The sequence below is a fragment of the Atractosteus spatula genome, assembly GCF_055471065.1.
Source record: "Atractosteus spatula isolate fAtrSpa1 chromosome 10 unlocalized genomic scaffold, fAtrSpa1.hap1 SUPER_10_unloc_1, whole genome shotgun sequence".
NCBI lineage: Eukaryota > Metazoa > Chordata > Actinopteri > Semionotiformes > Lepisosteidae > Atractosteus > Atractosteus spatula.
In genome coordinates, this window is record NW_028296612.1 from 565,764 (window position 1) to 581,324 (window position 15,561).

General features: G+C 41.4%; 2 non-coding genes across 2 annotated transcripts; both read right to left on the reverse strand.

Annotated features, from left to right (window-relative positions):
* Nucleotides 1-216: 216 nt before the first annotated feature.
* On the reverse strand, nucleotides 217-288 carry trnat-cgu (transfer RNA threonine (anticodon CGU)). Its single transcript has one exon. It is a non-coding gene; the product is annotated as a tRNA-Thr (tRNA).
* A 3,281-nt stretch (nucleotides 289-3,569) lies between these two features.
* trnak-uuu (transfer RNA lysine (anticodon UUU)) lies at nucleotides 3,570-3,642 on the reverse strand. Its single transcript has one exon. It is a non-coding gene; the product is annotated as a tRNA-Lys (tRNA).
* Nucleotides 3,643-15,561: the final 11,919 nt, after the last annotated feature.

A 15,561-nucleotide genomic window follows, 5' to 3' on the forward strand; every position in this document is an offset into this window, starting at 1 on the left:
TGGGGGGGTTTACCAAGCGCACGTTCCTTCCCAGTGCTGAGGCGATCATTCGGAAGATGGGTGTGAAGAGAGACAAGCTTTGTCGACTAAAAAACAAGGCAGGATATGCAAGAATAGTAATCACTGGCGACAGTTATGTTCTTTTACTATTGAGACTCCTACATTACGAGTTCTTTGAAGACATTGAAACTGAAGGAAAGCGGCGACAAATGAAACAGGCACGGGTGGGGATTGAACCGACGGTCTTCAGTTAACGAGACAGACGCCTTACCACTTGGCCACCGCGCCTTCGAGCAAATATGGGAATAATGTTGTTCAAATTATTTTTTTCTGAATCTGGTTTACATCGCCTGGAGGCAGCAACAACAATAAAAGGGATACTTAACAAGGAGATATGCTGTAGCAGTGCGAATCCAACAGATGCTCCTGAAGAGACTGGAGGTTTAAGCCAACTCCTTAGAGCGCTCGGCCGCGTTACTCTCTTCAGCTCTTGTTGTTTGACCTAGTGGTTTTATAACGCGTGGAAACGACCGCAACTTCGTTTTCTGAGATGCTTTCTCTCACGTGGTGAAATCTCGACCTCTTTGGCATCTCTGGCTATAGTTCTTCTGTAGAGCAGGCTTTCACACCTCTGCTTATAGTGCCCTTGAAGTCATTTTATTTTTACAGGAAGACGCATTCCCTAACGATCTCTCCTGTTTTAGAAATGCTTCATAAGGCGTGTTTGATTCAACGGACAAACAGTATACTAATTGTACAATGCAGATTTATGCGGCATTCGTACTGGATTTGAGTGGGATTCTGAAATACTTCTTGCAAAGGTATTCAGACTTTCTTGAACCTATAATAAAAACACAGACCTGAAACTCCCTAGCTTCCAATCTCTGATGTTGCTGTCCTTAAACTCGGACGTGATGTTCTGCAGACGTGTGCATAATGTCCTGTTTTCTTACAGTGTACACATTTTGCTGTTCACGCTCCGCATTCATCTGCTTTGTGCATTGTTAGTCCGCACCTGTAACATGTAATGTCAGCCGTCCCCTGTTCTTCTACAGTATATCTCTAGCATGACTGCGTCCTGCTGCTCGGCTTTTGTTTGAGCGAGCGCCCCGTTCAGTGTCACTTTGTCACTGTGGTCAGAAAGCATTCTTGATTCTGCTTGAGCTGCTTCATGAATTCTAGCGACTGTAAGAGCTCTTTCTAAAGTCAGCCCTTCCTCCTGCAGCAATTTATAGTCTCTTATGTGCACATTTTTCCACAAGTTGATCTCTTAACATGTCAGTTTCCAATACTCCAAAGTCACAAGATTTAGCCAGTCCTCTTAGTGCAGTCACAAAAGCATCAACTGAAGTTCTCTGCCTAAATTTATGCCGTTCCAAAACCACATTTCTCTGCGGTGTAAAGTAAGCGTCTAAGGCAGCTACAGTCTGTTCATATGTACCTTTTTCAACAGGGAGGTTGGCGAAAATCCGCTGCACGGGCACCCAGATACAGTGCAGTAATGTAGCACGTCTCACGGCATCCGGAGCTTCTGTAGATCCACTGGCTATTTAAAAAAATCTGTACGACTCCATCCATATCTTGTATTCCGCATACAAATCCGGAGCTCCGAGTTTCAGTAGAAGCGGTAGAAAAAGCTGGGCATAAGCAAAGCTTCTCGGCGCGGCTGCCATATCTTCCATGGCGCAAGCTAAACGAAAAGTCCGAAAATTCAAAAGTTCGTTTCTACCAGCAAGAGAACAAAAATCTGCAGTATTCTGCTCGCTTTGAGTCCGTCAAGCACTCATCTCTCGTCGCCATAAATGTTGTGTATCTTAATAAAGAGACGTTTTTATATTATTTTAACTATTTTGTTAACTACACAGATCACGCCCTTACACCATATATTCCCGCCTTCTACTCTCTCGTTCTGTTGTCTCGCGATTTCTACTCACTATACTACATTTAGTATGACTTCTTGTTGCAGTTGAGCTCAAAGCTGGAGATGATCTCCATATTCTACCGCACTAACTAGTCCGAAACGTAGTACACAGTACACACTTTTTAAGTGAAGTCAGGTTGTTAAAAAATTAAACCAGCGCCCTGTCACAGAAACGTACCCCGGTCTACCGCGCAACAAGCGGGGGTACTCAGCAGTATACTGTAACGCAACGGGGGCTCAGGCGGGCGCCCTTGCCGCATCAGGTCGGCCCCACACCGTCCGGGGCTCGAACCCGGGACTTCCGCGTCTCTCTGCAGCGACCCAGCCCCGTGAGCTAAAGAGAGATCTCTCCACAGCCCAGTAGCTGTAGTCCTGCTATCACAGGGAAGGGCGGTGACGTCACCTGCTCTGGTACGCCGGCTCTTACACAGTACCTGTCGGCCGTAAGCGTTACAATACTAACGAGGAGCGCTTGTCTGCAGCTGAGCGTCAGCTCTGTTTACTGTTAGCAGTCATTGCCTCATTTCCAAACACTTTTTCACCTGCTCTCAGCTTTTAAAGACAGTCATAAACGCTCAAGAAGTAATTCATGTCAGTTTGAAGTCTGTTTCTGTTGTCTCAGCTCTTGATAAAGAAAAGCCGTGCGTGGGAGACTCCCTCTCTGAAGAAGTTTGCCGTCACCCTGCGAGGGAAAAGAGCCATCAATCACCGAGGCAACCACTGAGACAGTTAACATTAAACACGTGAAATGCGAGATGTTGTGATTTTTTTCCTGCTTAAGGCTTCTATCGTTTCTATTCTAACGAGAAAGACCTCTTTATTAGAAGTGAGATTTTAACAAACGTCTCCAGGGGTAACTGCGACCTGAACGCAACGCCTTAGACCACCAGCCATCTTGCCTGTGGTACTTATAATGAAGTATATATTTTATTTCTACTCGTTGATAAGAAAAGTGAAATCATGTAATTAGGGATATGTCTTTTTTTCATGGGGAAAACTAGCCCGAGCAAATGTAAAGTTTAGAGCAGCGCTCAATAAAAATGATCAGAAACCGAAAGCGCTTCTTATACGGATCAATATATTCCGATACCACTGGTTCTGCAGAAGAAATAAGAAAAGCCGAACTCAAAGCACTGTGTTGCCATTACGGCTACTCCATCTGCAGCTGCTTTAAGATTACTCACACTGTGTTGCCATTAAGGCTACCTAGTTAAAAAAAAAAACTTATCGTCACCTTTTTGAACGTGATTGTTAGACACCCGTTAAATCTCAACCGAGGTTTCTTGAGAGATCGTTCAGCGAGCGAGTAATAAAAAACTACTTCGCTTCTAACCTCTGCTGTCGCTGTAAACTCGGACGTGATGTTCTGCAGATGTGCAGTGTGCCTTTCCTCTCGTCGTATTCAAGAGTACTCACTGTGTGAGCTCCTCACTGCGTGTTCTGTATTCTACTGTGATTTAATTTAGATGATTACGTGGAGTAGAGTGACAAGATCTATTGAACATTTTCGGTTTGTGAAATGAAACACTAAATACACTACAGTAAATACAAGTAATGGACATTTAAAATAACCACAGTACAGCTAGAAGAGTGAAAGATAAAAGACTATTTAGAATGAGATTCACAATAGACTTAAGAAAGGCACAACCGCCCGAACAGGGACTTGAACCCTGGGCCCTCAGATTAAAAGTCTGATGCTCTACCGACTGAGCTATCCGGGCTCTGAAAGAAAGTCTACACTGTCGGGATCCTCGCAAGTCACGTGTCTCTTGTGCCGAAGAGCAGTCATACCTGACCCGTCTGGGATGACCACTGACAGACTTTATCCAGAAGCGACGGCACCACTCCCAGTAGAATGAGTGAGAAATACAGCATGACATGGGTAGTTAAGGGGCTCCCACAATCCATCTTTCCTCACATTACTGATTTTTTTCAATAGCATTTTGACCTTTTTTCACATTCAGATTTTTTTCACATTTAATAAAATCTTTCAATCAACAACAGTTGGGGTTAAGGGCCTTGTTCTGGAGCCCCATGGAGTAGGATTCCTCTGCCGACCGTGGGATGTAAACCAGCAACCTTCCAGCCACAGGTGCAGATCCTTAGCCACAGAGCCACCAAATGTGCCAATTCTTTAGAAAGAAGTCCAAAGAATGCAAATTTACTTTTTTAAAATAGCTGTTGTAAATAACATCAGTGGCTATTGAAGAGTACATACAAGCACAGAGACAAGTTAATAAACTTGGAATGACTACTTACAGCTCTGGAAAGACCGAAGATATTGTTTCCGGTTGTTAAGGAACAAGTAATAGGTTTATTCCATGCTGAAAAAAAGAAAACAATGTTTCGGCCGTGGAGCCTTCTTCAGGTGTGAGAGAGAAGGCAGTAGGCAAAGGTAATGTAGTGGGAGAACAAAAGCTGGGAGGGAGGAAGGGTGAGAGGCGGGAGCAGGGGACAGAAAGAGAGGCCAATCAAGAGGTGTGAAGTCAGAATAGGTGTTGAGAGGTGTGAAATGAAACTTCCAATGAATGGAGAAAATTTAGTAGAATAGTAGTCTGTCGTTTAGAGAAGGGGGAAGTTGTGATCCTAGCTGCAGGATAAGTTTGGTTTGGTATCGGTAGTCTTTCTAATGTATGAGTTCAGAAAACCATCTTTGAGAACAAAGACGGAGAGATTAGAGTGGTCATGGCCATCAGAGGTTAAATGAGAAACAATGGTTTTTGGAGAGATCTTTAATCTTCACAGCCCTGACATGTTCTCTGAAGCGGTCTCCAAGTCCCCTTCCTGTTTCTCCAATATAGAGAGAAACTGGGCATTTACTGCAAGAGATACAGTAAATAAGGTTGCTGGAGGTACAAGATGCCATCTGGGTGATCCAGAATTGTCCTGAGGGGCCTTGAATGAGTGTGGTGTTGGATGTGTACTTGCAGGCGATACAGCGAGCTCTGTTGCAGGGGAAAGTACCTGGTGTGGAGGGTTGCTGAGGGCGGTCAAGGGAGCTGTGAACAAGAAGGTTGCGCAGATTAGGTGATTGACGATATAAGATGATGGGGCAGTCAGAAAAGAGGGCCCCAATGGAGGGATCATCCTGTAGGATGGAAAAGTTGTCGTTAACAGTCCTGGGGATAGGAAGTGTGTTAGGGAAGCACCAAAGGAATGCGGTTGTTACGGTGGGAGTTCCTGATTGGGTTGATGGTCCAAGGGGTGTTTTTGGCTCGGGCAAGGGCCCTGTCAATAACACTGCTGGGGTATCCTCTGTTGTTGAAAAAGGAGTACATTTTGAGGGTTTGGTTCTGGAAGTCGATGTCGTCGCTGCATATTTGTTGTAGCCGAAGGAACTGTGAAAAAGGGAGAGAATTTTTAGTATGTTTGGGGTGAAATTAGCTATACAAGAGATAGCTGTATGAAACCGTGGGTTTGTAATAAACAGAAGTGGAGAGTCTGGGGTAGTTGATGGAGAAGTTGATGTCCAGAAACGGAAGAGTAGTGGAAGATATGTTAACCATATATTTGAGGGACAGGTGGAAGTTGGTGAAATGGTGCAGGAAGCACTTAAGCTGATCGTTGGAGCATGTGGCGGCACTGACGCAGTCATCAATATATCGCTTGAAGAGGTCAGGGACATAGCCAGTGTAGCAAGCTAAGAAACGTTCTTCTACCCAGCCAACAAAGATATTGGCATAGCTGGGTCCCATTCTGGTGCCCATGGCAACTCCACTCACCTGTTGGTAAAAAAGATTATTGAAGGAGAATGCATTCAGTGTGAGAACCAGTGTTTCTGGTTGTTGTCCTTTAATTGATCTGCCACCAAAACATTAATCCTAAACAGTCAAACAAGTCCATGTGATGAAAACCTTTATGCTCTTTAATGTTTTTTTATGGATTGTGCATCTGCACTAATTTCCCCCCCTCCTACTCATCAGCTTTTGGATGAGAGATTCTGACCACTGTATAAGATCAGAAGCAATAGAAGAAACGGGCTTCTTTTCTGCTTATTAAACACACTCCTAATGCAAACAACACATTACAAGTACAACGCAAAGGTTGCACCAAATGGGATCAAGCAATTTAAAACATATGTTCAGGGTACAGGAAAGTTGTTATAGAGATGAATGGTATTCATGAAACAAATAATGTTGCAAAAAACTTTGCCAAAAGTCACAACCCATTTAACATTCATCAGACAGGTTGAATCAGTTGGATATCTCTTAGGTTTAAAATGCACTCAACGGCTGTATAATGCAAGCTCAAGAGTCAAAAGAACAATAGTGAACTACAGTTCTTACAATAATAAACAGCCATTTGATCTTGTGAATGATCTATCATACACCCTTGAAATGATGTTACAGATTTGGAAGTTTGCACAGCTTGTAGTCTTTCTAACTCCATGAGACACACAGACAGGGAGAGAAGCTGGGGGTCAGAGCGCAGGGTCAGCCACTGTGCTCTTGTGCCAAACAGGTCATACAAAGACCGCCATTCCTTATATCTTTCCCTGAACCTGTGCGTCACTACCTCACCTTCCAGAAGCAAAATATCGAGCTTCCACACACCCTTCTCCACAGTAACAGCTGTTGGAATAGAAATTGTAAATGACAGTAGACAATGGTCAGAGAAAAAAAAAAACAGGGGTTAGGCCTGCGGTCATGCAAGTAAAATCAAGTACCAAAACAAAATGCGTGAGCCTTGGGTCCCATTAGACTTGTGGCATGTGAAACCTGCCCTCCCCTGACTATGAAGTTTGAAGCCATCTTTCAGTTTAAAATCTTTACATAATGTTTGCAATAATATTGATGATTTATCAAATTGGACCTGTCTCTCGCCCGTTATTCTGCCTTCTCTTTCTAAAAGAGAATTAAAATCCCATCCCAATAAATATACTCAGTTCCTGAATTAGGACATATCTGTCATGTGAGCAACTCAGACAATATATATTTAAGCGTTTAAATTAGACATTCATGAAACCCAGATATACCACCAGTGCTCTCCCTGGTTTCATTACAAGGTGCTGTCGTACCTCTACCATCTTATTTTTAATTAGAACAGCTATACCATCAGATTTATTTTCTTTGGACCCACACCAGGTTGATCGGCCCAATGTCCACAGTTCTTCCATATCCTTATAGCAGTTTTTAAAGGGTAACCCACACTCCTGTAACAACACAATATCAGCAGTTACCTTCCTCACAAATGATAATATAGTCCTTGCCCTTAACTTGGAGCGAATGCTTCTCACATTTATGGACACAATATTAAGAGCCATACTTAAAGTAGGACCAGGGGAGACTAAAAGATCTGGCTACAATCATTCAAGTGTATAGACACCTACTATACAGGCCTCCCCCCCCCACTTTTGCTTTAATTGTCTCCTCCTCCACCACCCCCACAATCCATAGGATATTTCTCCACCTGCCATCCTTGAGTCTCTGGTTCTGAAGCTTGGTCAGTAAGATCACATATATTGGAGACATCTAAACCCATGGGAGAACCTACCTGAGGACTTGGAAAATGATCTTCCCTCACTCTGCTCGGAGTTAAATCATTTTCTAAATCCAATGTCTCTTTTAGACTGCACCCACTGTTCTGTACATTTCATTTGAGCACTTTCAGTCTCCACAGGTGGCAGGCTATTGGAAGAGATGCTACCAATCAAATCAGATTCCACCTCACTTTTTGCAACATTATCATTCTCTTCTACCTCAGCCTCATCTCCTTCACTCCATTCTGAACCCTCGCTCTCTTTTTCACCACTTTCTTCAACGTCAACCACATCCAGTTCCTGATCCAGAACCACTGCTCCAGCCCTAAATACCTCTTCAAACTCTTCCTGTTTTTGCATCGGTCTTACCAGTTTTGTTCTATTTGCAAAGGAATTTGGACAGTCTTTAAACACATGACCTTCACACTCACAGAGATTACATTTCCTCACGCTTGTACATTCAGTATATGCATGTCCAGTTTCCTTGCACTTACCACACACCACCTTTGTACAGGCATCCACAAAGTGACCCAGCTCCCCACATCTCCTGCACGGTTTTGGCTGCCCTTGGTAGAACACAAGGCCTCTATTTTCACATAATCCAATCAAAGAAGGAATGTGTTTAAATCCACCATAACCATTTTTTGTCTTCATGCAATGAAACAGGTACTCTCCATGAACAGTTCCAGATGCCATCATCATCCAAGACTTTCTGAAGCTCACCTTTCACTAAACAATACTTAGACAACCATGTCACAACATCTTCCTTCATCACCATCTCATTAAACATGCGAACAATCACAGTCCTATTAATCAATAATAATTGCTTACACTTATATAGCGCTTTTCTGGACACTCCACTCAAAGCACTTTACAGGTAATAGGGACTCCCCTCCACCACCACCAATGTGCAGCATCCACCTGGATGATGCGACAGCAGCAATAGTGCGCCAGAACGCTCACCACACATCAGCTCTCAGTGGGGAGGAGAGCAGAGTAATGTAGCCAATTCATAGAGGGGGATTATTAGGAGGCCATCATTGGTAAGGGCCAATGGGAAATTTGGTCAGGATGCCGGGGTTACACCCCTACTCTTTTCGAGAAACGCCCTGGGATTTTTAATGACCCCAGAGAGTCAGGACCTCGGTTTTACGTCTCATCCGAAGGACGGCGCCTGTTTACAGTATAGTGTCCCCGTCACTATACTGGGGCATTAGGACCCACACAGACCACAGGGTGAGCGCCCCCTGCTGGCACCACTAACACCTCTTCCAGCAGCAACCTTGGTTTTTCCCAGGAGGTCTCCCCTCCAGGTACTGACCAGGCTCACACCACATTAGAAAGATCCATCAGCTTCTGCCATTCAAACATTCTAATTAGGCCCACATCTTTTTTTCTCCTCTATTTTCATCCAAAATTCTTCCAGTAACTTCGCCGATTGAAACTAATGTCAAAACCAATTCCCTTCAGAAAAGTGATTAAGCATTTGACATCTAATGCCTTAATCCTTTCTGTAACACCTTCCTTAAAAAGTCCAACCGTGAAATATCACCCGAGTGAGCCGAACCCTCACCACCCTTATTCACCAAACGTGCGCAAAAGTAACGGCGCATGCCGAATCTACAGGCCGCCATGGCCGTTACAAATGTGTCAAAAGCAAACTAAACCTAAACCGAAACCTCTTCTGTGCACCAAACTCCCCAAAACCCTATTCCCTTAATCTTACACTTATACAAAAACTCCACTCTCGACTTCTGGGTTTAACCCTTTACATCGCCAACGCTGGTTAGAGATTCAGTGTGTCCCAGGCTCAGCGGTTATATAGGACAGGACTCGGTGAGCTGCAGGGGAAACTCGTTGTTCTGCGCTCCCCGTGCAGAATGCGCGTCTCCACCCTCCAGACTCGTCACACCGCCTTCATACTCTACAGCGGGAAAAAAAACTCCCTTTACTGTCTTCATACAGTACATCCCTCTTAAATCCCAGAAACACAGAAACTCCGGGGCGTTTCTGTGAGTCAGTACCGGGTTTCTCTGTTCGAGGTTACAAGCAGAAACAATAAAAGCGCTGAAAGCAGGAAGTTATTTCTGCTCGTAGGCATAAACGTACAAATAAATTTTCTGATTCCTAAAACCTAATAAAATCCATGTACAGTGCCTTGCGAAAGTATTCGGCCCCCTTGAACTTTTCAACCTTTTGCCACATTTCAGGCTTCAAACATAAAGATATAAATTTTTTATTTTATGTGAAGAATCACCAACAAGTGGGACACAATTGTGAAGTGGAACGAAATCTATTGGATTTTTGAAACTTTTTTAACTAATAAAAAAATGAAAAGCGGGGCGTGCAAAATTATTCGGCCCCTTTACTTTCAGTGCAGCAAACTCACTCCAGAAGTTCAGCGAGGATCTCTGAATGATCCAATGTTGTCCTAAATGACTGATGGTGATAAATAGAATCCACCTGTGTGTAATCAAGTCTCTGTATAAATGCACCTGCTCTGTGATAGTCTCAAGGTTCTGTTGAAAGCGCAGAGAGCATCATGAAGACCAAGGAACACACCAGGCAGGTCCGTAATACTGTTGTGGAGAAGTTTAAAGCCGGATTTGGATACAAAAAGATTTCCCAAGCTTCAAACATCCCAAGGAGCACTGTGCAAGCGACCATCTTGAAATGGAAGGAGTATCAGACCACTGCAAATCTACCAAGACCTGGCCGTCCCTCTAAACTTTCAGCTCAGACAAGGAGAAGACTGATCAGAGATGCAGCCAAGAGGCCCATGATCACTCTGGATGAACTGCAGAGAACTACAGCTGAGGTGGGAGAGTCTGTCCATAGGACAACAATCAGTCTTACACTGCACAAATCTGGCCTTTATGGAAGAGTGGCAAGAAGAAAGCCATTTCTCAAAGATATCCATAAAAAGTCTCGTCTAAAGTTTGCCACAAGCCACCTGGGAGACACCCCAAACATGTGGAAGAAGGTGCTCTGGTCAGATGAAACCAAAATCGAACTTTTTGGCCACAATGCAAAACGATATGTTTGGCGTAAAAGCAACACAGCTCATCACCCTCAACACACCATCCCCACTGTCAAACATGGTGGTGGCAGCATCATGGTTTGGGCCTGCTTTTCTTCAGCAGGGACAGGGAAGATGGTTACAATTGAGGGGAAGATGGATGCAGCCAAATACAGGACCATTCTGGATGAAAACCTGTTGGAGTCTGCAAAAGACCTGAGACTGGGACGGAGATTTATCTTCCAACAAGACAATGATCCCAAACATACAGCAAAATCTACAAAGGAATGGTTCACAAATAAACGTATCCAGGTGTTTGAATGGCCAAGTCAAAGTCCAGACCTGAATCCAATCGAGAATCTGTGGAAAGAGCTGAAAACTGCTGTTCACAAACGCTCTCCATCCAACCTCACTGAGCTCGAGCTGTTTTGCAAGGAAGAATGGGCAAGAATTTCAGTCTCTCGATGTGCAAAACTGATAGAGACATACCCCAAGCAACTTGCAGCTGTAATCGCAGCAAAAGGTGGCTCTACAAAGTATTAACGCAAGGGGGCCGAATAATTTTGCACGCCCCACTTTTCATTTTTTTATTAGTTAAAAAAGTTTCAAAAATCCAATAGATTTCGTTCCACTTCACAATTGTGTCCCACTTGTTGGTGATTCTTCACATAAAATAAAAAATTTATATCTTTATGTTTGAAGCCTGAAATGTGGCAAAAGGTTGAAAAGTTCAAGGGGGCCGAATACTTTCGCAAGGCACTGTAAGTCTCCTTTTCGTCCCCAATGCATATAACTGAATATAAATCAGTCAAGTTCAGCTACTTTTCTGATGTATATGAATACACTAGTTCTGGTGCAGCTGTTACAACAAAGATACTGAAGAACTTTTTTTTCATACGAGCTCTTGCCGTTTTTTAAATTGAATATTTTTTTCATTTCGGTAAATCACACGAAACACCAGCAACACTCATCGTAAGCATCTGACCAATCACATTCCTGAATTTTAAAACCATTTAGTATTTATTTTTAACTTGTTTTATTTATTTTTTAATTTTACACACCTGTTTTAAGTATTCTTGCCATTTTTAGCATATTGTAAGTGGATTTTTTTCAAACATTTTATTTTTTAAATCATATCAACCCATTGTAACTTCCCATTGATAATTCCTGAGCTTTATAACTGTGTATTATTTATTTTTACCTTGTTTTATTTTTTATTATTTTACAGAGCTTTTTAATATATTGTGAGCATTTTAGTGTCATTTTCAAATAGGACTATCAATGCTCTTGACTTTTAAACCTGTATTTATTCTGACATTATTCTCTCCACCTGCAGATGAGGGAGGTATTTGATTTTAAATTTGTTGATTTTGGGGGATAATGTACATTCATTTCCTTGTATGTATCACCAGTGGGAAACTTTTTTTGGATGAATTGCATTTTTGGATGAATTGCAATCTTTACTTCAAGGCCTTCAGACTGATATAGAAATGACGGGAGATTTAAATGACACATTTGATAAATCAGACAGGAACAGCATAACATCTAAAATGGCAGAACCCTCTAAAGTACTGAAAAATTTCCGGCACATTCATAATAAATAAAATGTATTGAATTTGAAGCATAAAATTTGCTTTTTTTCCCACCTCACCTCACCTAATGCTATTGCATTAACGAGGCTGAAGTTGGCTTCTTATTCGCCAGCTTCTTCGCGTTTTTCGTTCCATCTTAAATGCTGCTGTTGTGATGTCATGCCGCCTTTCGCCTGTAGATGGCTCTCTACAGTCATTTTTAAAAATACTTATCCGGATGTATTACTGTACATATCCTCAGTAAAGGGGAATATGTAAGTAGAGACTGTCCAAATTGCATTTTTGTATGAAACACATTTCAGAAACACAACTCACAATAATACAATCTGGCATGTTATACAACGAGTAAATAAGACAAAGGCAAAACATAAGTTCACTGGCACTTTCTGCATATTTTCCACGACCTTGCCTTCTGGTCATAAAAAGTCTCAAACTCTTGGATTTTGCAAGAAATTTTAATATAGCAGTTTTAAATGGGATATTTAGAACATGGCATATGAGAATATATGGTTAACTGAGGATGAGCAGAGGGTGATCACACTTTCTGCTTATTGCTGTGAACCTACCTCCTGGTTATAAAAATGTCTAAAAATTCTGACACAGATGAGTGAGAGACAATGGAAAAGACTATCAAAATCCTGAACTTCAGGACATTGTACTGTACCGTTTTTTAAATACGACCCTCTGAACATGGCATGAGAGAATACATTGTCAAATGGTAAATGCAATGTTTGTTATATTGCTAGGGCCCTCCCTCCTGATTTTAAAATTGTCTCATATTTCTGACATCAAGGTGTGAGACACAATATAACAGACTGTCACAATCCTGAACTTCAGGACATTTTACTGTACCATTTTAAAAATATGACCCTCTGAACATGGCATGGGAGAAAATGGCATGTGAGAATGCATTGGGAAAAGGTGAATGCAATTTCTGCTGATTACAAAATCGTCTCACAATTCTGACACTGAGGTGTGAGACACAATGTAACAGGCACTCATAATCGTGAAGTACAAGAGATTTTACTGTTACGTTTTTTTTAATAATGACCCTCTGAACACAGCATGTGGGGATTTATAGTCAACAAAATAGCACACATTCTGCCAAATTGCTTTGTCCCTCCTTCCTCGTTACCAAAACATCTTAGTATATCGACACTAAGGTAAATATCGGAGTCAACCGATACTGATCAGGGTCTGCTGCTGCTGAGCCCGCAGCCTTCACCATAAGGTCCAATTCCCCAAGCCTGCTGACCATATATGTCTATCCCTTCTCGTCAAAACTCGTATTTTCACAGGGTACCCTTCAGAAATCGCAGTATAGAATGAAAAAAAAAACCTCCAATAGATCTCGGCCGCTGTTGGTGATTTTCCTTTAAAAACAAATGAATGTCTTGAAATTTTACGGAGTGTATCACTTTCACCGAGACCGAGAAGTCTCCACGACCGGTCTTGTACCGCAATGAAATACAGAGCCCGTAGGGGGCAGTAGGCTTGCAAATATAGCTCACTGTGTATATAATGAAGAAGCAGAGATTAGTTCCTCGTCTGCATGTTGCAGAGCCTTACGCTACTCGTACCAGCAGCTGGGGTTTGATCCCTGCACGGGCGATTAGTTGAAAGACCATTTAGCCGGCTGGCTTTTATGTTTCACACTAAATTGAGATCTCGAAACCAAAATAGTTAGAAATATGGAACACAACCGTTGTTCCCCAAGAAGGAAAGCTGTTTTGTACTGACGTCACTCCTTTTGATTTAACCCAGATTGTGAAGACAACTCCGCCCTATCAAAGAAAAATGTTACTCAAAAGTTGGAAAGCACACTCTTAACCCATCTTATATCTGATTCCCGCGATCCGTTCAAAGCTGCTTAGTGTTTCGCAAGCAAATCATTTCAGGGAAGAAACTCAGTTTAGTGAACTACTTTTGTATTTTCACTCATTGAATTTGATATTTGTACTCTCTTTGCATTCTCAGCAATAATAATTCAAAATTACAGTTCGGATTTATTGGAAAACTTCACAAGCATTGTTAGGTTAGGACTTTAAAATTGTATTTTAATATCTTGGTATATTTACCTTCATTTTAATATAGATATAACCATAAATGTTGTTAAGCATATTGTACTTATGTCGTACTTTTTAAACATTTTAGCTGAGGACGCACAGCGACTATTATACCTTGTGATACATGCAAGACATCTGTAAACAAAGATGTAATTACAATAAAATTGGCAATTAACAGAAAACCACAATTTGTGTAATATTATTCCTCGATATCGATGATCAGTTGAAGGATTTGAAGAAACTATCAAAGAAACAGCAGCAATAGCAGATGATTGGTTTTGAACCCATCTTTACACCTCAATAATCCATTTGTCCTCAAAAAAAGAAAAGACAGGCATGTTTCGAGTCTCATAATTATCCTCCTCTCGATCCAAAAGAAACATATACCTTTGATTGCTTCTGTAGTATTTTGGATTTTCTTACAAAGATCTCACGAAGTATTGCCAGGATCTATATTTAGCGTTCGGTAGCGATAACACTGCTGATATTGATTGAGTAAAAATCTATGATGTATTGACAGCTTTATCCGAAGCGAGAAGTCCTTGAACGCCGCTTATGAAGTGTTGGGATCCATACCAAGAAATGCCTTTTGTTTTCTCACCCAAAATACTGCTATTGCATTACACATTACATGAACATTACCAGTTTTGGTAGCTTCTGGGTGCGATTTTCCAAAACTGAAACTAATTACAAAATTATTTAAGATGAACCATGTCCAAAAATTGTAAATCAGGATTAATATAATATCAAATGAAATTACTACAGAAGAAAATGTTTAACTGAAATATGAATAAGACTATGCAAGCCTACAAAATAGAACAATTCAATATTTATAACTTATTTTTTTTATATTTTGAGAAATGGGCTCACAAACTGGAAGACACTAACGTTTCTCTTTGTTAGAGTATGTGAATAACAGTTTAACCCCAAATGTCTGTAATTGTGATTTTGTTAAAATTCCAAAAAAGCATCTATCAATACTAAGAAATTATTAAGAAAGGAAGAAATTGTATTTCATAACCTGTAAGACATGAAGACATTTACAGGTTATATCCTTTGCTTTGTCTTTTAACGCAAGCGTTAAAAACCAGCAGTACTGATGATTTTCATGGACTGATGCACACTTGTTCTGTACAACTCCAGTGATAAAACCTTGTCTGTAAAAATTGTAGAATGTAAAAGGGCGAAACAACGCTCCAACCACAGGAATGGTATCATAAAGGATCATTTTCTTATTTAATACATCCTTTTGAGATGCCTTGTCAACGCACACAGACGTTAGAGCTGAACAAATATTTTGTACACAAGACGGCAGTGCGATATTAGTTTTCCTGTCTTCTTGATGGATTCAGAGGTCCTTGCTCACCACATAACTTTACAGCTAAGGAACAGTAGCTTGGAAAATACCCAACTCAACAAGTGAGCATGTTGGTTGCTCTTGCTCTGAATGCAAGGAGCTGTTTTTTTTTCGCATTAATCATTAT